A 26,006-nucleotide genomic window follows, 5' to 3' on the forward strand; every position below is an offset into this window, starting at 1 on the left:
AAAAATACATGAGATCTCTGAGAGGAAAATGAATGCTAATGTCGAAAAACGACAGGGAAACACGTTTTGAAAGGATTTCTCACAACCAAATTAAATATTCACTATAATTTTTTTTTTGCTATTCTTTCAACACCACCAAAATTACCTATTACTTATGAGTGACTTATGACTCCTAATGAGAAAATTATCTCATTTGAGAAGACATTATGCTTTCTGATAGCAATGTTAAATAACCACATTTTCCACTTAGTACCAGATCTAGCACATATGCAATAATTCCTAGTTCAAAACATACTACTCACATCTCACATTTAAGTTTGTTTCATATGTTTTTATATAGTGATTGTTTCTACTTATGGTAGACTTTACTTCAAATTATTTTAAAGCAACTTAGTTATTCAGTTTGGAATAGTGCAGAAGTTTTGTCAATTCTGATGACAAAGCTACGTGTTCTGTTCATAGGATTTTCAAAACAAGGGAGCTCGTAGAAAAAGAGCGCGCATCCCAGCATTTCATCTATGATGACTAACTCTGATGTTCTCTCTGGCTTGCAATAATCTTCATTTTTATTATGCACTATAACTGATATAGCATCACTGAAACCAGATCCATTTTCTCTTCTCCTTTCCTGGCTCCAGCTTCTATGCAGCTTGCCTTGGAAAATTCCACTTTCATTTTCATCTTAGAGAGTTTGTTCATTTGCACATAGACTATCAGTCACAGCTCCTCTGAAACCCCAACAAGGACAGTCATTCATTCAAACACAGCAGCTAACTCACAGTAGTCACCCAAGGTCTCAGAGGTTCTGATGTATAACTGTGAGCTGGCCTGAACCATTCATGATTAAACCAAGCTTGGCAGCCTCAGGAAGTGCTTACAAGATTGCTCAGCTTGTGCACAGTAATCCTCTGAGAAGCAGTCTCCAATAACCACAGGGTAGTGTTCTGAGAACGCTCTAGTTTTAAGTCAATATACTTACCCACCCTGAAGTGGACATTGCTTTTCAGCAGTTACTTTATCTTCTTCAGAAATACAGGAACTGTCTTAGAAGATGAAAGTCTTATGCATTTCCAGAGGAGGTTATGGTTATGAATGTGTATTATACACACACATATATATGCATTTGACAACAATTAATGAAAAGGAAACAATGAATTCGAAAGAGAATAAGAAGAGTAATATGAGAGAGTTTGGTGGGAAGAAAGTAAAGGAGCACTCATACAATTATACTACAGTATCTGGAATAAAGATAATTAAAAACTATATTTTAATTTTCAATATACCAATGTATGAGACACACACAGAGTTCTGTTTTCTAAATCATGTCCCATGGTAACTGTTTTTTTAAATAAAAATAACACCATAGATTAACATAACAAAGGCAATCAATAACTAATGAAAAGGAACACAAGAGATGTGGCAGCATGTGCTGCACTAAATACTTTTCTCTTAAATCCTTTCAAAAGGACTCAGTCTCACAATAATCTTGTTTCTACTTTGTTTCTACATGGTAGAAATTCCATTCACAGGCATAGCACAGCTGCATATAATGCCAAGATGACTATTTGAACAAATATCTGAGCCCTAGATTTTAGCCAAGTCTGCATACCAAACTGAGCCTCACACATTCAAAATGGAATAAGTAGGTTAATTTACTCACAGATGAATACCCATTTGATTGCTGGCTTACCTTCAAAATTATAGATTATAGGACATTATAATAGGGAAGAGGGAGAGTGTATGGAAACTAAGAAATATCAAGTATACTATCTTCCAGAAGAATTCTTCTGTTATTTTCAAATAATTGAACTGTCATCTGACTCAGTTGGCCTGTGTGTTAAATCTGCAAAACTTCAAAGCCACATCTCACTGGCATGGCCCAATGTGGCCTGAACTATGAATGATAGTATTCCTTGTGGTTCAGTTTGAATGTCACTTGTTGGATGAGGTCAACTTGTATGGAAACTTACTCTAGACTGCCACAGACTCCTTGGATATTTAATCCATTCATCTTAAGAAATATCTTCCTGATTAAATTATAAACAATATGTATTCATACAATATCTAACTAGATACATGAACACAGATGTCAAAAATTATCTTGTCCATACTTATTCTTTGTTGGAAGAAGAACATAGTTTCATGTCATACTCTTTTTAACATAAAGACAATCATGGAGGAGTATGCACAAATGTTCGTTCTGTAAGGAGCAGGGAGGATTGTTCATTCATTACAATCTGCCCATTGCAGCTGCCTCCTGGTGTGCAATGAAACCTATTCTGTAAGTTCCACTGTCCCTTTTATCCCATCTCATTGCCCATGACCAATCCCCTCAAGGAGCTATACTAATACCTCTGGATTATCAGTAACTTCTACTCTGCATTTCAGGGTCTGCTTCATTGCCTGGCATTATGCTCCATCATATGATAGCACAATGTATCAATAGTCTTGCTACCTCAGAATTCTTATTGAATCTCCAGGAGCATTCTTGAGTATTACAAGTTTGTCTAGAGCTATTTGTAAGCACAAAAATATGCAGTAAATTCCTAAAGGCACTGGAAGCAGCAACTGCATTATGATTTTTAATTTTTTGTTTTTGTTGTGATTTCCATATGAAATAATGTTCATAGTTAAAATATCATGGATTCAAGAATGTTAAAGCAAGAACATGTTACCTCAATTTTGCTGCTTCTGCTGAAATACAATCCCCTCTGACCAATTTATTAAAAAGCCTAGACCTTTAATTATAATAAAGTTGTACTACAATGTTCAACTCTGAATCATTTGTTCAGAACTCAGAACATCTTTTCCTGTATTTATTAATGTCAGTCTCCTGGAATAGGCTAAGACAATATTCTAAGTGCACTTAATTTAGTGAATTAGCTTCTATATATTATAAATAGAGTGTCTTTTAGTATATTCAACAAAACAACCTGATCACCATCTACAAAATACTATGAGACACCAAGGACTTTTACTCAACCAAAGAAAGTAGCCATTTAAAAACGTTTGTACTTCCATATTTCATTCAAGACTATTTATATGAAGTATTTCTAAAACATGTGTATTTGTTAAACAAATAACTATGTACATGAATGAACACATACCATTTCTCCTGAGTACCACAGCAGAGGAAAGAGTTAATATTTTCTTTCTTTTTTTTTTTCCAGTATCAAACATCAAAAGGACAGGGAAGTGCAGAGAAAACCTTGATATTGATAATTTATTTTGTTAAAATAAACTCTAAGAGACAATTTAATCTTTCTTTAACATTGTGTCAATAAACTCACCTAGAAATCTTTAATGATTGTGTATAAGGGAAATAGTGTATATTTAAGTGATGTACTCAAATGTGGACTAGCATTGAAGATTCTACCAAAAGAGGTGACCGAGCCTGTTCTTCCAAAAATCTCCCATCTTTTCCTATTACCATTTTAGAACACTTGAATAAAAAAAAATGCAGAACACTTAAAAATACAAGCTCACCTGTAGAGAAAATAAGAGAAAGTTTCTATTGCTAGCCACAAGGGAAGGACAATGCTTTCCTCCTATCTGTAAATCTTTGAAAATAATTTTGTTTTGGGGTGTGCTCAGTTACATCATTAGACAATTTTCTAGGATACTTATGAGTAATATATACCTTTTAACCTGTATCTCATGTTCCATTATACATAATTATTCTGCTTGCTTATTAAGCCCTGTAAATTACAATGATTAATCATACACCTTGCAAAATTAACCTGTGAAAAGTAATCAATCATCATTGCATTATTGTTTAATTATACTACATAGTTCATTTTAACTAGAACACAGAAAGTATTTTAACTCACAGGACAACCACATGTGAATAATTGGCCTAGTTCTTATTATAGGTAAAGAAAACCGGAACCAGGTTAAGTGACTGATCAGAGGTGAAACCAGGAAAGTCCTTGTTCTTAGTCTGAATGATGAATGACTCGGAATGTTCAGCTTCTAATGGAGTAAGGCAAAACAATGTTTTCATGACTGCTGAAAGTAACGATTGCTCTTAAATAATTTGGTATTCTTTTCTTAAATCCTGAGCTTTATAATGCTTTACGTAAATATAAACCACTAACTCAGTAAGTTAGTGAAACACTGTCTATTAAAATGTATTTCCCACTCCTGACTTTGGCCCACATATAGGCTGATAGCATCTGGAAGAGCTCAGTGCCCCCCTACTCCATGATAGATTCCATGTGGATTATTGCATACATGTATGCATTTGTTTACACAAATATATTTCTAAACAGAGCCTTCTAGTCTGTATTATGCTACATGTATTATGTTTTCAGGACTGACTGTTTGGCACTGAACAAACAACAGATTTGTTGTTCCTCTGCGAAGACCACCTCTCCAGCCCCACAGTAAGACAAGGGTATTGGAAGGGGTCCTCTGGGCTCTGTTGGCTGTAGGCAAAGTGCCTTCATTAGCTCTCTAACCAAGTCTCTATGAAAATATGAGAAAGTGTTCATAGGGCAGACTGTAATGCTGTTAAAAAGGGCAAGTAAATGTTTAGTAACAAAAGCTACATGGATAAAATGTACACTACAGGGATTATACCAGGATTCTTTTCCAAGATATTTTGAATCTGGAAAAGCTTATTATTTCATCAAAATATTATGTTCATAATTATGTTGGTGCGTATGTGTGTGGTGTGTGCATGTGTGAGGTGTATGTGCTTGTTGTTTGTGTGTATGTGTGTGTGTGTGTGTGTGTGTGTGTGTGTGTGTGTTTCTCGTGTGATTAACAGACCAAATTACTTCTTGGCACACATCATCTGAATATAGCTAATGTATCTTTCTTTAAAAGTAAGTTGCAAGATTTTCATTTAGAGGACAAACTCACAGGCTTGCAACTATTTTTATGGTAATAACTTTATTTATTTATTTATTTATTTATTTACAAATTTATTTAAATTATCAAAAATCTTATTTAAATTTTTAAATTTTTTTAAAATATAAATTTATATTTAAAAATATAAATCTTTTTATTACCTGTGGCTCTCTCACACACTCTAAGAATGCATCCTCTTTTGACTCCTTGGTTGTAAAGCCGATCCAGGAAATGATCTTCTTTCTGATTCTCTGGGTCTGTATTCTAGCTGCAAATGTCATAGCTACAATGCCTTGTGTTAGGCATGAAACTTCAGGTTTTAAAAAGCAGCAGAGTTGATATATTGCTTCTTAGAATATTCAGCTGTAGCTACATTAGATCACATATTTGTTCATGAAGAAATGGTTGTCTGTAAGATAAGGAGATATAGGCCATTAATTATAGATGGAAGGCAGGAGATAAGAAAGAAATGAATATCTATATAGTCAGTACCTTACCAGAATGCTTTATAGTGCAAGGACTAATAAAATTGCTCTAATAACTTTGAACCCAAGAGGTAATTTACATTTTATTAGGTGGAAGAGACTTGAAATTGTTTGTTGCAGAAGATTAAAAAGAATGGAAATACAGAAAGAGAAAGAGATTGAAGCTAGAATCAGAAATGAGATTCATGGTTTCCTTTTGATCCAGAGAATAGCAACTGTCTGTACTGCATTATAACTTCATGTGATTTCCCATCAGCTTGTCTAAAAAGTGACACTGTAAATGTTATGATGCTGAAAACCTGTGACAAAAAAGCAAAGTTTTCCCTTCTCAGCATTAGTTTTTGAAGCCTTTTAGTAATGAGATGAGATGCACCATAATACTATACCATTTGTGCATTAGTTAGTATCATAGTCACTAGAATTCTATTTCCTGACTTCATATAACTTAAATATCTGAAAACAGTTTAGCCCTAAGCATTTTAGATTTTGAATATAAATCATCTACATACAATTTATCAAATGCAATTTTAAATAATACACTCAATACTTTGTTCTTAATTATGTATGAATTATGTTTCCATAATTATTTCATTTGCATTTTGTAGTGTATAATTTGCTCATTGAGTTAATTTTTATTGAGTACACTGGTACAGGGTTTCTTGTTAGGAGTGTTCTATATTGTTTAATTTAATTAAAAAATCATTACAGAATATTCGCTCCTCTCATGCACATTCTTTTTTTTTTTAAATCAAATTGTAATTTTTACTTTTTCACACAGGGGTTATAAACACAAAAAGGCAGGATGTGGGGAAGGAGATGATACAGGAGCATAGGTGTTCAGGGGGAGTACAGATATCTTTCAGAACAGGGTATCGACCAGGTGAAGGTTCAGGAGACAGGTCACTATCACTCTGCCTATGATTCACTTGTCCTTATCTAAATTGGTACTATCCGCCAAGGCTGCCTATTTACAAGGTCTATGACTACTCAGGCTGGTAAATTTCCACAGAAGCTGCCTGTTTACGATAGCTTATAGCCATCTGTTTCAGTGTTTTTCCACAGAGACCCAAGACTTTGTGTTAGAAGGCATGTATGTCAGGCCTATTGCTGATTTTAGGCCTATGGCTGATTTAGGCCTTCAGTGTATGTATAAGTAAGGCTGCCCCTGACATCTCCTCCCTTCTCCAAGTATAGAAGGGCAGTGGCGATTCTAATCTTGCCAAGGTGGGATAGAGGTCTGACCTCCAGTAATTAAAGCAGACCTTGTAATGGCTCCGGTCTGTTGGGGGCCGACTTTTAGCAGAAAGCAGCTATCAGCTTTGCAGCCATCTTGAGCCATATACTCTGACATGTGACTTGGATTACAATAGCCTACAACACCTGAGCACACTCCAATAATCTTGGTTTAGATACCTTGAGATTAAAGGTGCGTGAGATTAAAGGTGTGTAACTTAGAAATGTAGAGATCAGAGTTAGAGACAAGACCTAAGGGCATGATTATAGGTGTGACTTAGAGGCATAGCTTAGAAGTGAGACATATAAAAGGCAAAGACAGAACAGATCAGAATCAGAAACACCAGACAGTAGGTAGAAGACACTTGGCTCTAGAGAGACTCAGACACAGCAGACATTAGGGAGACACAGAAGACAGAACCAGACACAGCAGAGAGAAGACAGGTAGCAGGTACTTGGAAAAGAACTTGGAAGAAGTAACTTGGAACTTGGAGGGACTAGGAGCTAGGGACTAGGCACTAGGAACTAAAGACTTAGGACTTAGACTGAAGAATAAAGGGGATTGAATTACACTCTGTCTGGTCTGCATTCTTCGAGTCAGTCCTCACTCTCGCTCTTGCTGAATCCCGACCTGAGAACCGAAGCAGCAGCTTGGGCAGGGATACAGTGGCCGCCCAAACGTGGGTCCGCCCGGGCCTCAACATTTTGCTTGGGCCGAGACATTTTTTGGCCGCCCCAACGTGGGGCTAGTGTGGACCCCAACACCCGTCTTCCTGTCATTTTTCAGTGAGGCATGAGGGCCATACCCATCCCGATGTCTTTTTTTTTTGGAGAGGAGATACTTTTTGACATCAACCCCTATGCAGTCAGGCTTGTCCCTCAGAGAACCCAGAAAGATATTTTTAACTTTTATTTATATTCCCTTGAAGTGCTTAGCCTCGCAGCATAAGCAAGAATTCAGATCGCCAGTCAGAGGTGTGGCCCCTCTCTGCTTGGTCTAGGAGTGGAAGTCCCCCCTTTTAGGTTGGGTGGATGTGGGTTTTGGGAGCACCCTGGATAGAGTAACAACCTTATTTTGAGTCTCGTGGTCCTCCATAGCTAACTTATGATAATGTATCTGAATAAGTTTTGCTACTAAATTATCTATCTGTTGTTTCACAAAGTTAGTCAGCCTATTTAAGGCCCAGGGACCAAAAGAAATAAGCAAAAATAACCCAATTAATGGTCCCAAGATGGAAGGAAGTAGGGTTGGTAACCATGGGGAAATTGAAAGCCAATTCTTGTACCAGCTCTCATCTTTATTTTTCTCTCTGTCTTTTCTCAAGGCCTTCTCTGACCTTTTTTCATGCTCTCTCTAATCATCCCTGTCTTGTCTATGAAGAGGCAACAATCTTCTTTAAGGGCTGTGCACAGTCTAGAGCTGTATAGTCTTTGTAAAAGAGTAAATCAAGTCCAATAAAGTTCTTTGCATTTTTGGAGATCACTTCAGACAGCAAAAACAGGGATTTCCCCAGATTAGTGGTGTCAATCTCTAGCTGTTTGATGTCCTTGTTAATGGCCCATTGATGGTCTGAGTAGTGTGTAAGTCCAGAGGCCAGCATCAGGATTAGAACTTCTAACAGCAGACACCATAGGTGATTTATTTTTATCTGGAAAGGAAAAAGGAGGGAATCCTCAGGGAGATTTCTCTTCCCTGGATGTCAATTGTTATTCATCTTATTTATAATTGAGCCTGGTTTTGTGGGGGTATCTATTTCATTAATCTTTTTGTCGGCCATTTAGCTGTGCCTTCTGTGGTATCAAACAGGCATATCAATCCTCAACCCCATGTGAGAACTGGGTCCATGCCATTCCATTTTTGGGTAAGAGGGTCCTTCGACATAGCTGTGGCATAGTTTTTATTGGTCTCAGCGATGCCAGAGGCAGTCAGCAGCAAATTTACCATGAGCTTTCAGTTTTAAAAAATTAAAAGTGAACAAGGTATGATGGAGAGTATTTCTGGGAGACTCCTTCGGGGGGGGGGGGTACAGTTTCCCCTCTTTTGTTTTTAAAGCCAATTTTTCAGAGTTCTTGTAAAATCATGGCAGAAGCGCCAGCAGTCGTTCCTTCTACAGTCAGAAAGTCTTGAAGACACTATTTAAAGAAATATAAATCTATATTAATAATCTTTTTTTAATCAAAGGACTGTTATAAAACATCCAACAACTAATCAATCTATATAATAGATTGATTAATGGTAGCTTCTTCTTTTTGTAAAATTACTCCTCTTTTGTCAATTAATTGTTGAGGGAAATTAGGAATTGCATTTCTCCCAGCCGCCTGTTACTCCCCCTTAGGAAACAGTCTCGTTCAGCAGTCCGGGTTCCGGTCAGAGTCCAGAAAAATGTGGGTGTTTGGTTATGAGTCCCTCATCTGGAAGATGGACTTCCCCTACCAAAATAAGCTGGTTGGTTACATCACAAACTACAGCCAGCACTTCTGGCAAGACAGCACTGACCACCACAGGTTCCCTGGCAAGCCTGGAAAAGTTGTGACCCTTGTTGAAGATCCTGGGGGCAGTGTATGGGGTGTTGCTTACAAACTACCAGTAGGAAAAGAAGAGGAAGTAAAAACATACCTTGACTTCAGAGAGAAAGGAGGCTCCAGAACTACAACAGTCATTTTTTATCCAAAAGATTCCACAACAGAACCATTCAGTGTTTTGCTCTACATTGGGACATGTGACGATCCTAACTGTCTTGGACCTGCACCTCTGGAAGATATTGCTGAACAAATTTTTAATGCAGCTGGTCCAAGTAGAAGAAATACAGAATATCTTTTTGAACTTGCAGATTCTATTAGGAAACTTGTGCCAGAAGATGCAGAGAACATCTCTTCTCTTTGGAAAGGAACACTTAGATGGAAAATAGAACCTGAGTTGCACACACAGTCAGCAACTCACCCAAGGAGTTTTACTCTTCAGAAAATAATATCAGTATAGAACAGCAGTGTGTTTTAGACATTCTTACTTGAAGATCATACTATTTAATACTGTAATTGGAATATCATCTAAATTTATGATTTATTTGCAAGTGTCCTAAAACATATTCAAGAGATTTTAATAAAGGAAAAGAAAGAGTTCAGGTTGTCTAAGTGATTTCCTATTTATATGACATTTTAACATTTGTTCACTAGAAATACAGGTCTCTCAAGTCCAAGTGGATCAAGGACCTCCCCATAAAACCAGATAGACTAAAGCTAATAGAAGAGAATGTGGGGAAGAGCCTCGAACACATAAGCACAGGGGAAATTTTCCTGAACAAAACACTAATGGCTTATGCTCTAGGATCAGCAATGGACAAATGAGACCTCATGAAATTGCAAAGCTTTTGTGAGGCAAAGGACACTGTCAATAGGACAAAAAAGCAACCTACAGATTGGGAAACGATCATTACTAATCCTACATCTGATAGAGGGCTAATATCCAATGTATAAAAAGAGCTCAGGAAATTAAACTCCAGACAACCAAATAACCCTATTAAAAAATGGGGTATAGAGATAAAGAATTCTCAACTGAGAAATATTGAATGGCTGAGAAGCACCTGAAGAAATGTTCAACATCCTTAGTCATCAGGGAAATGCAAATCAAAACAATCCTGAGATTTCACCTCACACCGGTCAGAATGGCTAAGATCAAAAACACAGGTGATAGCAGATGTTGGCCAGAATGTGGAGAAAGAGGAACACTCCTCCATTGTTGGTGGGATTGTAAGCTGGTACAGCCACTCTGGAGGTCAGTTTGGTGGTTCCTCAGAAAGTTGGACATAGTATTACCTGAGGACCCAGCTACACCACTCCTGGGCATATACCCAGGAGATGTTCCAACATATAACAAGGGCACATGCACCAATATGTTCATAGCAGCCTTATTTATAATAGACAGAAGCTGGAAAGAACCCAGATAGCCTTCAACAAAGGAATGGATACAAAAAATGTGGTACATTTACACAATGGACTACTACTCAGCTATTAAAAACAATGAATTCATGAAATTCTTAGGCAAATAGATGGAATTAGAAAATATCATCCTGTGTCAGTTATCCCAATCATAAATAAAAAACCTTGGTATGTACTCACTGATAAGTGGTTATTAGCCCAAAAGCTCAGAATACCCAAGATACAATTCACAGACCACATGAAGCTCAAGAAGGAAGACCAAAGTGTGAATGTGTCAGTCCTTCTTAGAAAGGAAACAAAATACTCATGGGAGGAAATATGGAGATAAAGTGTGGAACAGAGACTGAAGAAAAGGCCATCCAGAGACTGCCCTACCTGGGGATCCATCCCATATGCAGTCACCAAACCCAGACACTGTTGTGGATGCCAAGAAGTGCATTTTGACGGGAGCCTGACATAGCTGTCTCCTGAGAGGTTCTGCCAGAGCCTGACAAATACACAAGCTGATGCTTGCAGCCAACCATTGGACTGAGCATGGAGTCCCCAATAGAGGAGTTAGAGAAAGGACTGAAGGAGTTGAAGGGGTTTGCAACCTCATAGGAAGAACAATAATATTAACCAACCAGATACCCCCAGAGCTCCCAGTGACTGAACCACCAACCAAGGAGTACACATGGAGGGACCCATGGCTCCAGCCACACATGTAGCAGAGGATGGCCTTGTCTGGCATCAATGGCAAAAGAGGCCCTTGGTCCTGTGAAGGTTCGATGCCCCAGTGTAGGAGAATGCAAGGGCAAGGAGGCAGGAGTGGGTGGGTGGGTGAACAACCTCATAGAAGCAGGAGATAGGGGATGGGATAGGGAGCTTGGGAGGAGGGAGAACCTGGAAAGGTGATAACATTTGAAATGTAAATAAAGAAAATATCCAATTAAAAAAATAAATTAAAAAAGATTTTAATTAAAATATAAAATTTTTAAAAAGTAAACAATAAAAAGGCCAATTGGGAAGATACTCTTAAAAAAATAAAAATAAAGAAAACATCTAATTTAAAAAAAAAGAAATACAGGTCTCAATTAACTTCCTGTTTCTATTAGAGTAACCATGGTTTGTTGTAAATAAGTTTAAAATAATGTTATTAGAAATATATGATAAGAGGTAAGTTTCCAGCACTGATTGTTAATTTCCTTGTTATTTGGAATTAAATGAACCTCAAATTTAGGCCAAAAGAAATTAGACTTTTTAAATATTAATTATTCCTTTGGAATGATAATATGCTTTCTTCTCCTTTGGGGTAACAAGGTATTTTATTACAAAGAAAAACTATATATAACTATACATATATCAATTCACTAATGATAATGATATTTATTCTATATTTATCTCATAATGAAACTTTAAAATAAAAGATAGGTTTTCTGGTGGAACTATAGTAAAAATTTAAAACAGATTTTACAAAAAAAAAAAAAAAAAAAAAAATTTGGATGTACATTCTGAGACAAGACCTGTGCAAGATAGGTAGAGAACATGTGATGTTTGGAGGGTATAAATAGGACTTCATGGAGTGAGAGACAGAGCTTGGCTTGCTGGTACAGTTAGCTGCAATGTCTGTGGGTCTCCCATCTTCGCTGATCTTCCCTTCCTTGAGAGAGGCACAGCCAAGAACTTGGTGTCACCTCCTGGTCCCTCCTGCTGTCTTGGTTAGGTTGTGCCACCACTGGCTGCTAATTCCTGTTTGCTATCCCAACTCTGCAAACAGGACTGCTGATATTTCTGTGAAGTGTTTGTGAGTGGATCGAGCAACCACTGCTTGTGAACCTGGGAACTGAACTGCCAATTTCCAGACAACATATATGGGAGTTGCTCCAAATAACCTTTCTAAACAGCTCTGCTTCCTTCATATCCTTTCTTTTCCACTACCTCTGGTGGGCTACAAGGGAGGGTAAAGCATTTAAGAACCATCATTTAAAATAGGTTTGAAAGAATTAAAGTTACAGGTACAGCTGAGTCTTGAGGTTCCATTCCATTCCATTCCCAATTTTCTGAGAAACTGCCAAATTGATTTCCAAAGTGTTTGTACATGTTTGCACTCCCACCAGCACTGGAGAAGTGTTCTTGCTCCACATTCTCAAGAGCAGGTGTTGAAATTTTTGTTTAGATCTGTACCTTGTTTTTTAATTGATTTATTTGGTTTCTTGATGTCTAGTTTCTTGAGTTCTTTACATATTTTTGGAAGTCAGCCCTGTCAGCTGCTGAGTTAGTGAAAATAATTTCCCGTTTGTAGGCTGCTATTGCCCTTTTGACAGTGTCCTTTGACTTACAGAGGCTTTTCAGTTTCATGAGGCCCCATTTGTTAATTGTTACTCTAAGTGCCTGAAATGTGGGTGTTCTGTCCAGGAAGTTGTCTCCTGTGCCAATGAATTCAAGTCTATCCCCCACCTTCTGTTCTATCAGGTTTGGTGTATATGGTTGTATGTCTTTGATCGATTTGAATTTGAGTTTTGTTCAGGTTGGTAGATATGGATCTATTTTATTTACCTTCTTCTACATGTAGACATCCAGTTAGACCAGCACCATTTGTTAAAGATGCTTTCTTTTTTTCCATGGTAGAGTTTTGGCTTCTTTGTCAAAAATCAAGTATCCATAAGTGTGTGGATTTTCTTCTGGGTCTTCAATTTGATTCCCTTGATAAAACCCACCTGTCTATTTTTATGCTAATACCATGGGTTTTTATTACTATTGATCCTTAGTACAGCTTGAAATCAGAGATGGTGATACCTCCAGAAGTTTTTTTATTGTACAGCACTGTTTTAGTTATCTTGGGTTTAGTCTCCTTCTGTTCATGTGTGGAGGTCAATGTGTGATTTAATCTTAGTGTTTCTTTTACAAATGTGAGTGCCCTTTCATTGGAGGCATAGATATTCTGAATCTGGGTCATCAATATTGGTGGATTTTTCCTTTGATCAGTATGAAGTGTATCCTTTCCCATCTCTTTTGATTAATTTTGGTTGAAAGTATATTTTATTAGACGTCAGAGTGGCTACTCCAGCTTGCTTCTTGGGATGTTTTGCTTGAAAACCCTTTCTCCTGTGCTTTACTCTGAGGTAGTGTCTATGTCTGATGTTGAGTTATGTTTCTTCTATGCACCAGGTTGGTGGATCCTGTTTTCTCATCCATTTCGATAGTCTGTATTTTTTTACTGGGAAGTTGAGTCCATTGATATTCAGCAATATGATTGTTAATTCCTGTTATTTTGATGGTGGTGGTGGTAGTGCGTGTAAGGAGGGAGTGCATGCAGGTATGTGCACACTTCCCTTCTTTTGGTTTTGCTAGTGTGAAATTATTTATTTCCTGTGGGGTTTTTGAGGGGGTGTAGTTAACCTCCTTATGTTAGAGTTTCCTTCCAGTATCTGCTGTAGGGCTGGATTTGTGGGTAGATATTGTTTAAATTTGGTTTTGTCTTGGAATAACTTGTTTTCTCTATCTATGGTGATTGAAAGTATATAGCTAAGTATAGTAGTGTGGGCTGACATCTGTAGTCACTTAGAGACCGTAAAACATCTGTCCAGGCTCTTTGTGCTTTAGAGTCTCTGTTGAAAAGTTGGGTATAATTCTGATGGCTCTGCCTTTTTATGTTGCTTACCCTGTTTCCCTCACAGCTTTTGGTGTCTTTTCTTTGTTCTGTACATTTAGCATTTTGATTATTATATAACAGAAAGGTTTTCTTTTTTGGTCCAGTCTATTTGGTGTTCTGTAGACTTCTTGTACATTTATAGCCATCTATTTAGGTTAGGGAAGTTTTCTTCCAAAAAGCTTCTACCCTTTTATTGCTAAATAAATTAAAACCAAGTTAGTAAGAAAAATCTTTCTCCTCTCTAGTAAAAAGACCTGTTCTGTCCCATGGCTAGGAGAAGCCTGCCTGCTCTTCCTGTTCTCTCTGCAGCTTCTTCTTTGTCCCTCTTTCTTTCTGAATTCTGTTGTTTTGCTTTATTAATGTCTAAGTTCCCTTATAATTTTCTAAGTTATTCTACTCTGTTGTCTTTCTTCCTCCTAATCTTGCTGTCTACTCAGGCTCTAGTGTAATACTAATGCCATGCATGCAATATAATAATTCTTGGATTTGTTTGTTTTTGTACCTTTCTTAGGGGAGTAGATCACATGGTTTTTTCAAGTATTCTTTTTTCCACTAAAAGTTCAAACATAAATTCAAATCATAAATTGAATAAGAAGTATATAACAGAGATATTTACACATGTTTTCAAGTAAGGGTAGTTATCTGGCTAAACATCAATTTTCTGTCACTGGCTCCACATAATATCGGTGACTAAGTTATTATCAAAGTTTTGAATAGATAAGACCAGTCAATATGCTATCTCCTGTCCTTGCATCTACAATAAACCACTAGTTCCCTTTTATGATCTTTGGTTAACTGTTTTACAACCTTTAAAATGAAAAATTCCCTAAACTAAAGAAAGAGATGACCATAGATGTATGAGAAAACTACAGAACACCAAGAGGATTGAAACAGAAAAGAAAATTTTCCCATAACATAATGGTCGGAGCACTAAATGTACAAAACAAAGGAAGAATATTGAAAGCTGTAGGGGAGAAAGGCCAAGTGACATATAAAGGCAGACGTATCGGAGTTATACCTGACTTCTCTATAAAGACTCTAAAAGCCAGAAGATCCTAGACAGATGCCAGCTAGACCCTGGGAGACCACAGATGCCAGCCCAGGATACTGTGGAGAGCTTTTGGGGCTGCTTGGCAGGAATCTGACATGAGCCAAGGACAAGAAAATGGGCTTCAGGCAGGAATCTGACACTGGGCCATGTTAAGGAAGTAAGTTCAGGCAGGAATCTAACTTTAGGCTAAAACAGAGAAGTAATTTCAATCAGGAATCTAAATCTTAGGCTAGAACAAAGAAGTAGGCCTCAGGCATTGACTATGACTGTGGGTTAGGACAGGGAAGTAGGCTCAGACATTTTTGTCATCCTCATAAACCCTTAGAAACAATGATCATGGGAGTGATCACAGGACTTTGCTTATTGCCTTGCTTGTTCCTTGACTATTTGCATTCATTGTATTGCTAGTTCCTCAACCTAAAACTGACCTAAATACTTGCATGTAATTAAATGGTATAAAAGCAAATTGGGAAAAAATTAAGCCACCTTCAGTCTCAGAAAAAAAAAGAAATTGCATCTCTCTTGAGAATATTAAGCAGAGACTTAAATTCTTTTTTTTTTTTTTTTTTTTTTTTTTTTTTTTTTTTTTTTTTGGAGAGCTTACAATAAGATCTTAGCCAATTAGCATCTCCTAGAAACTTTTGAAAATAATTTAAAATGAGTAAACTATCTTTTTTTTTGCCAGACCCATTATCTGTTTTTTATTGAATATTTTATGTATTAACCTTTCAATGTCATCTCCTCTCCCATTCTCCCCCAAAACCCCTTATCCCATACCCCCTCCTTTTATTTTTATGAGGGTGATGAACATTCTTAATAGAAATCCTTGATAACCTGCTAGCATAAACTTATTTATACAAACAAGTTGTCCATTTAATACTTATGGTGTCCCAGGCCTTTCACATTTGAATTACACAGTGAAATGTACATTTGTGGAACTAAACAATATAGCAAAATAAGCAAATTGATATAGTGGTATGCTTCTAGTCTATATGTAATTGAAATAACAGTTGTTTCTTCAAATCTATACTCAATGAAAGCACCTTTAGTGGTAATTCTATTTATAGTTTTCATTACCCAGGTTCTGCTTGAGAATGCATGTATACATACAGCAGACACACCAGAAAATGCCTACCTGGATTTCTTGCTTCCTTAATTCCAGAATCAGTCATTTCCTAATGAGTAATATTTATATTTTGCAGTTCTGCACAAGTATTAGATTCAAGTGGGATCACCTCTAGGTAGAGCCTTAACCCATCATGATGATGATGCTAATCAAGGCACCTGAATCCTGAAGTACAGAGAGGAGCCCCATAAATAATGATTAATAAACACCTCAATAGGCTTTATTTTATTAGGAGAAAGTACATGTGTATAGCATATGATATCAAGAGCAGTAGCGCTTTAGAGGCTGACAGCTTTTATAATGTTCAGATGGGAAAAGCTGCCAAGGGTTAAGGCGATTGCTCTACACTAAACTTAAAGTGAGAAGTAATTTATAGAAGCCATGAGATGTTAACTGAACAATGAAACGCTTACACTGAGAGATAAAATATATAAGGATTGATCACTAGAAAAGAAACAAAAGAGGGAACAAACTTAGGACCTAAGTACCTTACAACTTGAAGGCAATGAATAAATAACCCATGGTCTGAAAACTATCAGATTGGTGAGTTAGATGCAGCACAAGGTTGCAAACACCCAGGGCATGGCTTGGTAGGTGAGATGTTTATTTTTGTGTTCCATTCTCCAAATGAATATAAGCATAGATTAGGAAAATACATTTGTTGGCAATGATATTTAGACCTTTCTTTTCCTCTAGACTTGCAAGCTTAAGATGTTAAGTCAGCTGTCCTTTGGATGTTTAGAAAACACTGATCTAATGGGAATTAGATAATTTCTTAGAGGGTTTACAAAACAGCTTTATTCCAAGACAGAAATAAACAAGTATTATACTTTCGTTAAATTTTTTAAAAATCAGAGAATCTAAAGAACAGAATTTTGAATAAACAAAGATTGCTTCAAATGCAATTTTTAATTTTGTAATATTCCTAAATGTTCAGAGTATAATCCTTCTCTCACGTTATTTGCTGATATCTTTGACATCAGTTTAGTGATGGTTCTTACTCTGAGATGTGACGGCCTGATTCTTCATGGAAAATTGTTCTGAATCTTTTTATAAATGTAATAGACATTCTAGTGTAAACAGACACTGTAATTTGCTTTTTGTTTTTTGTTTTGCAGGAGTAGTTGTGAATGACTTCAGAAAACATCTTTTTATTTTCAATGCTTGTTTCTCCCAAGAAATCAGACCAGCACTATTATTTTATGGGCTAGTTTACGCTTTGTGGACTCTCTGTGATTGACTTCTCCCACTTAAGGTAAACCATTTACTGATGTTAACTGAAGTTTCATTCCACTAAAAGCTAAGGCAAGGATGTAAACCTGAGATTGCAAAGGTGCTATGTATTCTCCATTTGTCAGAATATGCATACAGTTTTACATCACTGGTTTGGAAAATGGTTAAGAAACGTTAAATCAATACATAGTTGTTAACATCCTAACTCAGTTCACTGTGAATTCCCAAAGTAAAAATATACCCTGGATATTTCAGACAAATAATAACTAACCCAATTTTCTCTGAGCTACAACTGATTATATGTGTGTGTATGTATATATAATAGTATATAATATTATATATATTGCATATTTATAATATGAAAAGTTTGAACATGACAAGAAAGATATAAAACATTTGAGGTATATGAAGTACCTATAGTCAATATTCATAACTTAGACTTCAAGTTTATCTAGTGTGCTTTCTACTCAGAGTGTTTAGCACCTAAGTATCTGTAAAATAAAAGAAGATAGATAGATAGATAGATAGATAACAGATTATAAGATATGTCTTATAATCTATCAAATGGATAGATTATAATCAAATGGATATGTCTTGATCTGTTTATGATCATTGACTCCTTGGGAAGCCAACTTCTGTGAAACAGGCATGTATATATAGCTCTCTGGAAGTAGCCAGACATCAAGAGTATATTGTCATAAAATCATATTTAAACTATCATTTATCAGCTATGACAACTGGTTAGTAATCAGCCTCCATTATTGCCCTAAGAAAATTAGTATCTGAGTAATTTGTTATGTCTCAGTGGTTGACAGGCAACTCCCACCTAATGTTTGTTATTTGCCTTCTACTAAGTACTAGACTGAGCATTGGAGACCAAGAAGTAACACGCAATATGCTGGGAAGATTAAGAAAGGAAAAATAAAACTGAGAGATCCTCCCATGGTACACTATGCTACAATAGATATAATTATCAAAGCTTTATTTGTAATTCTTTAATCTGTGATTAAGTAGCTTTTATGAAATGCTTACACAAACAAGGCAGGAGAAAAGAAATTTCCCTTGGTAACCTGGGGGAGTGCACTGGGATTATTCTGTTTGAGGCTCACTAATTCACGCTGCAAAAACATATTAGAACCAGAGTCAAGTATCTGGTCCTTGGATGAAGCAGAAGGGCTCTAACCTAACCCTCCAAATATATCCTTATCGTTACTTTTACCAAAATCTTCAGTCTTGTCCCTTTCCGAGCCATTGCACATGTTACACATAGTATATCCCTTATGGTTACATGGGGCAGTGTATTCTGTAATACATGAAGCAGGTAAACTAGAATTCTTACAATACTGGAGTCGTCTCCCTAGAAGGGAAATACTAGTGAGTCACATGCTAAGAAACGGAAACCTTAAACCCTGATCTGAGTCTGTTTCCATCAGCTGACTCTTACTTCCTCATCAAACTTTACCAGATGCTCGAGCAGGTGCCATATCCACTCCAAGCCTCCGGAAAGGAAGTGAGCACAAGGAAGTGAGCATACAGGGAACACATAGGATTCGTATTCCCTCCACAAAGCAGGGTGGAGCTCCATGCAAGCAGCAGGAACAGACAGGTTTAACTTCACAGAAGTGTTCTCACACATCCAAGACTTGGAACAGAGGAAGCTCACTGCCGCCCTTGGTAAAAGATGAGGACCTGGCTCTACAGCTGTGAGAGGCTTTGCTGTTGCTCACTCCCTCGCGTGCTTCTTGTTTGTTCTCTCTCTCTCTCTCTCTCTCTCTCTCTCTCTCTCTCTCTCTCTCTCTCTCTCTCTCTCTCTCTCTCTCTCTCTCCTTTTAGCTTTCTGAAACCATTATGGTGGGCACAGTTGCTACAGCTTTGGCAATTCTTTGCTTTCCCAAACAACCTACATTCAGGGAAGACCAAGGCCTTGTCTCACCTGCAATGTAATCCCTTCAAAAAAAAAAAAAAAAAGGACCCTGATTTGGGTTAGATACTGATGGGTTAGACACTGGTGTTCTGCTTCCCCCTACTGGTCGTAGACCATACTTTACATCAAAATGCCCTCACTTCCCAGGGGAATCAGACAATAGAGACTATGGTCATTGTTCTTTGCTGCCAATTAACACTACGGGATGAGACCTTACAACTGAAAATACCACACAGTTTTAATATTGATCACACTAAAATCTTGCAAGAACTGAGACAGAATCTCCCCGCCCGTTCCCCCGCCGCCAGGTAGTAGTCATAGTGTCTGAAGGTCGCATACACGGTATAGGGAAAGCACTGTATGGGTGAGAAAGCACTACTTTCTTCTTAGATTTGAGGATGGCTACCTAAGGGAATACTTCTGCTGTATTGTAAATCTGGTACGAAAACTCACTAGAGCCCACAGAACCTAAGGGGAAATCTACTACTGATGTTTTGCTGAATGGATTTGTAATCAAACTCCCTTCTGAGAATTTATGTTTATGCCCGCAGACTAGCTTTGCTCTTGCTCAGCCTTGGGAATTAAAGTTTTCCCTTATCTATCTATCTATCTATCTATCTTTCTTTCTATCTATCTATCTATCTATCTATCTATCTATTTGTAATGAGCAATGATTAATGAAGAACCATAACTGATAAAAATCCTGAGAATGAGTCTTAAAAACACAACCCTAAACAAGACCACTCTATCACCCCTTTCAAGGTACTTAAGATATCACAGAGGACGCGGCAGACATATTGCAAAGGCCGTAAGATGTAAATGAGTTCTATGGCATGCTAAATCGTGCACACAGTGTGGCATTGCAGTGATGAACACATTACATCTGCACTCACCCTCCCCATAAGTCAGCCACAGAAACAGGACTAGGTAGACGGAAGAAATGGGAGAAGTATGAGAAAGAAGGCCAATAGGGAGTTAATAGGCCCCTAAAATAAATGTGATGTTGTCAAAAGTTGACAAGAAATAAACGAGACAGATGTGGTAAGAGAATCTCATAAAGAAAACTCTTCTTCAAATTAAAATTATGCCTTCATGCTAAAGGCATCCAATCAAAGATCTGAATAATTGACCAGTAAAGAAAATGGGCAGTGTTTGTGTTCAATACTTAATATTCCAAGTATTATACTTGGTCTTTGTACATAGCCAGAACTCTCAAAAATTGAGATAACTGCTAAAGCCCAATAAGTACACTGTTTCGTGAAAAACTGGAAAGATTAAACAGTGGTACTCAGAAAGTGTTGGAGGATCCTACCCCATACATTTTATCAACTGAAAGTGTATTCCTGCATTCTCAAGTGTTAATTGCTGTGTTAGCAGCAGGAGTGCTGGCAGAATATGTAAATGTATGGCACTTCCTCGCCCTTGCAAAAAGAGGATTTCTTGAGATATCTTAAAAAAGCCAGCTGCCAAGGGAGAGGTCATGGAAGGTCACACTGCTGATTGGCTCAGAAAGAGGAAGCCTGGATCCTCTCCTTCTAAACTAATAGCTCCTTAGTATGAGAAAAGAATGTGGCTGTGTAAATAAAGAGCTGTGCCTTGAGCTAGGGTAGAGGGACTGAAATCAGAACCATAGCCCGGCAGGAAGGCCAGGTGGAGCTAGAAGAGCCCTGAGGGGCTGCCCCAACAAACAGGCTAAAAGCCTTACAGATGTCTGTGTGTCTTTATTATTAGAAGTCAAGCTTGATTGCCAAAAGCTCCAACCATAAATAAGCAGTTGGCATGTCCCCAGAGCTTTGATAGTTTTGCCACTTTTATCTGACCCTGACCTAGGACTGTGTTCACTGACACCTGAACTTACTGACAGTTCTTTAATAGCCCAAAGTATCATTTTGTGATTCGCAGAAACAATACTTAGATGCAGCTATCAATCACTGTGTACTGTGGTTATAATTTTACTTTCTATTCTAATCTCAGGATGAACATTATGAAGAAAAATCTGCAGTAGACAAAACTTCGAATGCCTTGTGCAAGCATGCTCCAAGCCAGACATGAACTTTGGTGTATTTCATTCTTGAATGTACCGGAAACATATACTCTGTGAGTTTAATAAGAACCACATATTATACATAAAATAAAACCCAGCATGTTTATTGAACACAATATGTTTATTTTATAAAATTTAAAGGTAACAGTGCAACATTGGTCAGTTTGCAAGGGATGGTAGGAGTAGAAAAACGTTTGTCCTCAGTGTAGGAACTTCAATGGACAGGCATGAGCTCATAAACTCATAAAGTTGATTATTGTAATAGTTATTGAACCCAGTTTTCCAAAACACATAAGTTGCAATATAAGACCATTTCTATAAGCTGCTGATGTTGCCAATAATTTTATTATAAAATGGAAAGGGAGATACTCATGACATTGAGGCTACTTTTACATATAAATCATCACAGAGTATGTTAATAAGATTTTTACTAAATATATCAAAATTATTGTAATGGTTATGTGATAGGCAAAGACTTTTTCTAAAAGTATTACCATTAAGAATTCTTATCAATTTTACATTTGCATTTATGATATTTCCCTGAGAATTATTTCTCTGGGGATTTAATTTTTCTCTCTACCTCTAAAATTTTTCAAGCATAAAATAAATAAGAATATAAGGAACATTTCAAAATTATCAGGCCTGCCTGCAAATTACTCCCTCTTCTTACAGAATGGCATCAGCTGTATTATTCAATATTGCTTTCTACACTATTTTCAGCCTATTTTCATTATCTCATGTTATGTTTTCAAGCTGCTCTCACAGATCTATGCAAAATTAAATCTGGCCAATTCTCTTCCTCTTAAAAATGCTTTTAATTTGTATCCTTCACTTACAAGATAAAGTCAACTCGCCCTGTGAGAGACATGCACCTTCTCTTCTTGATCCAGTTTCTGCTTATCTCTTTAGAGCCCCCTTTCACTCTTACCTCACACTTTACAGTTTAGTGGTATAGAGCTGATGACATTTACAGATTGTAACATCACATCCATTTGTCTTTGTCAGCCATTGACACCTCCCTCAACCTGGCTTTCTCAACACACTACTTTCATCAAAGGGTTTTTTTTTCCTCCAAGGTCCTGAATCATCTCTGCAAGAGCACATTCTACGAAACAGTCCCTAGCACTCCTCAACCACCCAATCTTTACAAGTCACAGTGATAAATAATATTACTAACAGTATAACTTAGTACTATTGTAAGCTTGTTACTTCCATCAACTATGCATTCTAGATGAACACAATAAATTCAATATTATCATCCTATGATACAGAATAAAATAAAAATGCAGAAGAATTCACTCTTTTGACAAAGACCAAAGAAATACTCAGGTGCAAAGCAAAGAATTTATATTAAGTTCATCTTGTCCCAGAATCCCCTAGTTCTAGCTCTCTGCAGATGACACTGTCAGTGGACAGCATTGCACTTAGGTAAGTTTTAACCTCATCAGAGGGAAAACCCAAGCATTCCAATTTCTATATACAGCACAGTACAGATCATAATGTCCAATAAATGTTTGTTGAGCTTAACCATATTCCATTTTCTAAGTGACATTATTTTTAAATTAACTAGAATTATTCAAGAGGAAACTATATAAGCTCTTAGAGCAAATATCATACAACATGAATTATCCTGGAGAGAATTTGACATAAATGAATAAAAGTTATTATATGCATAATTGGGCTATTAAAATTTTAGGTAATAAAATAAAACATGTTTCTTGATCAACTATTTTTTATAAATACCTGGAAAGGTGTCATGGGTGTATACATTCTCCTACGCCTTCCTGTGCTTCACTCTCCTGCTCAGAACCAATGATGCAAAGCATGTAAATAAATCAACCTATACTATAACTATTATGCATTAAATTTAAATCTAACAATGACTTTCTGAGCAGTGAAGGCAAAAGCATGTAATATAACATGTCTGGTTTCTTCTAAGAGGGAAAACTTCTGAAATTTTACCATTTAAGAGACTGTGTTTGTTGCCCAGATATGGGCTTCATGCTTAGCATATTCAAGGACCAGACAACAAATCACTGCCACCAAGAAAAAAAATAAAGACAAAACAAGGAAATGAAGATTAGCAAAAAGGGAAAGAGTGAGGTATTGCTATTCAGGTTGATTTGCAAAATTATACATTAATATATAAGTAAGTAATCAGGAGAAAGAAAATAAAATTATAATAGATATTTTATAATATATATTTAGATGTATAAATATTTATTTTAACATATGCATAGACTTATTTTATGCACAGGTATATAATCACATAGGTATGTACATATATATATATATATATATATACAGTAAAATAGAAATATATAAAGCTTTTCTTCATATATTAAATTACAAATGTATATTATACATTTACTTATTGTTGTGTTGTCTGAAATTCAAATAGCCAATTTAGAATGTAAATTCTTATTCTTTATGTTTACTGCTTCAACTTTTTAACATTATTTGGAGACAATAAAGAGCATATTGATTTCTAAAATGTATATAACTTTTACTCACTTATGTATATATAGAACTGCTACTACAGACAACTTTTTCTACTGATAATATATCTAGGTATATTCATTTTCTATATTTGTTTATTATGGATGTTTATTGCTTGGATGTTACAAATGAGACAGACTATTTTCCTACTGATTGCCAAATTTTTTGATAGATAGATACATAGATAGATGAATAAACAGAGAGAGGGGTGGAAAGAAGGATAAAGATATTCTGAGACTCCTGTGGTGACTGACCAGGAGAGTTTTACTTTTCTCTCTTCCTCAATTGACTTCAAGTGATTCCCTGACATGAGCTCCTGGTTGCCTTTACTTAGAGCATTTGCTTTACAAATCATTCTGCAAGTGTTTGTTTGTTTGGTTGGTTGGTTGGTTGGTTGGTTTTTGTTTTTATACAAACTTTAAATACTAACCTTTCCTTAACCTATTGACAATTTAACAATGGTGCATATTCTGGTTTCAAGGACCAGAGAGTCACCTTTGGGGGACTTAACCATGACCATCAAAATACACTCGTAGTCCCATTGGGAGTGACTAATTTTGAATGACAGGTGCAGATTGCAGATTAGCAAAAAAGACACATGAGCCAGTGGCTTATGTTCCAGTACCATCCACTGTTCTCCACTAAGTCACCCCAGCACTTGACCTAGCTTTCCCCATCACCTCAGAAAAGTTTTTTTTTTCTTACCTATTGCAATCATCAAAACCAAAGTCCTCTGTGCATGTCTGTTTCCAAGTGCAATTTTTCATTGACACAGCATCATACATAAAAATTAAAACTTCCCCATCATTATATGGTGAGTCTTAGAGTTACAAATATACAGACTATTTCTCTGTTTAGAAGCAATGTCTTGTTATTTTGCCCCACCTGGCGTTAAACTCATAATTTTTCTGCCACACATCCCCAAATTACTTACAGGTGCTGGAGACTAGTGGGAACCTCCCCATGGACCTTTGCTTGAGGAAGTGCAGCCTCCTCCGACAGTTTAGGAAGTGCAGCTAGCTGCCTGCTCCTGATATCAGAACAGCAGAGTACCAGAATGAGAAGAACCACAGGATGCCCCTCCAGGTGGCTGACATCTATAGGAGAAAGACCACAGGATGTCCCCCCAGATGGCTGACTTTGATATGTCCTTTTTCCTTGTATTGTACTGCCTTCCTATTTCCTGGTTAGAACTATATAAGTTGAGAGCTGCTTTCGCATTAAAATCAGAACTTGACAGGTCACCTGCTTGGTCTCCCTCCTTTCTCTTGCCCATGTTCCTTTTCAGGTTTGATCCCCTCAATACCCACAAATAACAGACAGACATTGTTACACCTAAATAAGAAGATGTATTTGAAAAAGAAACTCATTTAAACTCACTTTTAAACCACATTAGTTTGCAGAAGTGTTGATTGGCTGCAAACATTGTGATAGGATGTTAGACGTGTATAACATATATTCATAATATTTTTAATCATATATTTTGTAAAACAACAGCTGAGTTTTGTAGATAAATCTCACTTTGCCTCCCATCCATCAAGATTTTCCAACGTTAATAATGTTTATGTTATGCTAATTAGTTTTTCGGATTTTAATCATCCATTTGTACTAATTTTCACAGATTTTTCTTTCTGTTATCTTATTCTTCTTTGTTCTAATATAAAATTCTCAATTTTTAAAAAGATGAGTATAAAATGTGTTCAGTGAAAACGTAAAGTGGTCATACAATCTCCTTAATTTTGTCATGGTGCCAAAAAAATGCATGCCACAGCCAGAAACATAGCACATAAAAATTAACATAATATATATGCAAATTTACTGCTATCATAGAAGGTTATAAGTGCAATGTTTCTTTTTTGAAAATAAAAAAATAGCTGATAGAGAATGTAGAGGTGCAGAAGCATACGTGCCTATAATTTCTCTTTTTAATGTGAGATCCACTGATTCCCTCTAGTCTCCGCTGAAGAATTCACAGTAGTTCACATTTAAG

The 26,006-nt window shown here is 36.6% G+C and overlaps 1 pseudogene; it reads left to right on the forward strand.

Moving 5' to 3' along the window:
* The first annotated feature begins 8,955 nt into the window (after window positions 1–8,955).
* Window positions 8,956–9,552, forward strand: LOC117718672 (putative glutathione-specific gamma-glutamylcyclotransferase 2 pseudogene; annotated as a pseudogene).
* The last annotated feature ends 16,454 nt before the right edge of the window (window positions 9,553–26,006 follow it).

This window comes from Arvicanthis niloticus, chromosome 13, assembly GCF_011762505.2.
Source record: "Arvicanthis niloticus isolate mArvNil1 chromosome 13, mArvNil1.pat.X, whole genome shotgun sequence".
Classification (NCBI taxonomy): domain Eukaryota; kingdom Metazoa; phylum Chordata; class Mammalia; order Rodentia; family Muridae; genus Arvicanthis; species Arvicanthis niloticus.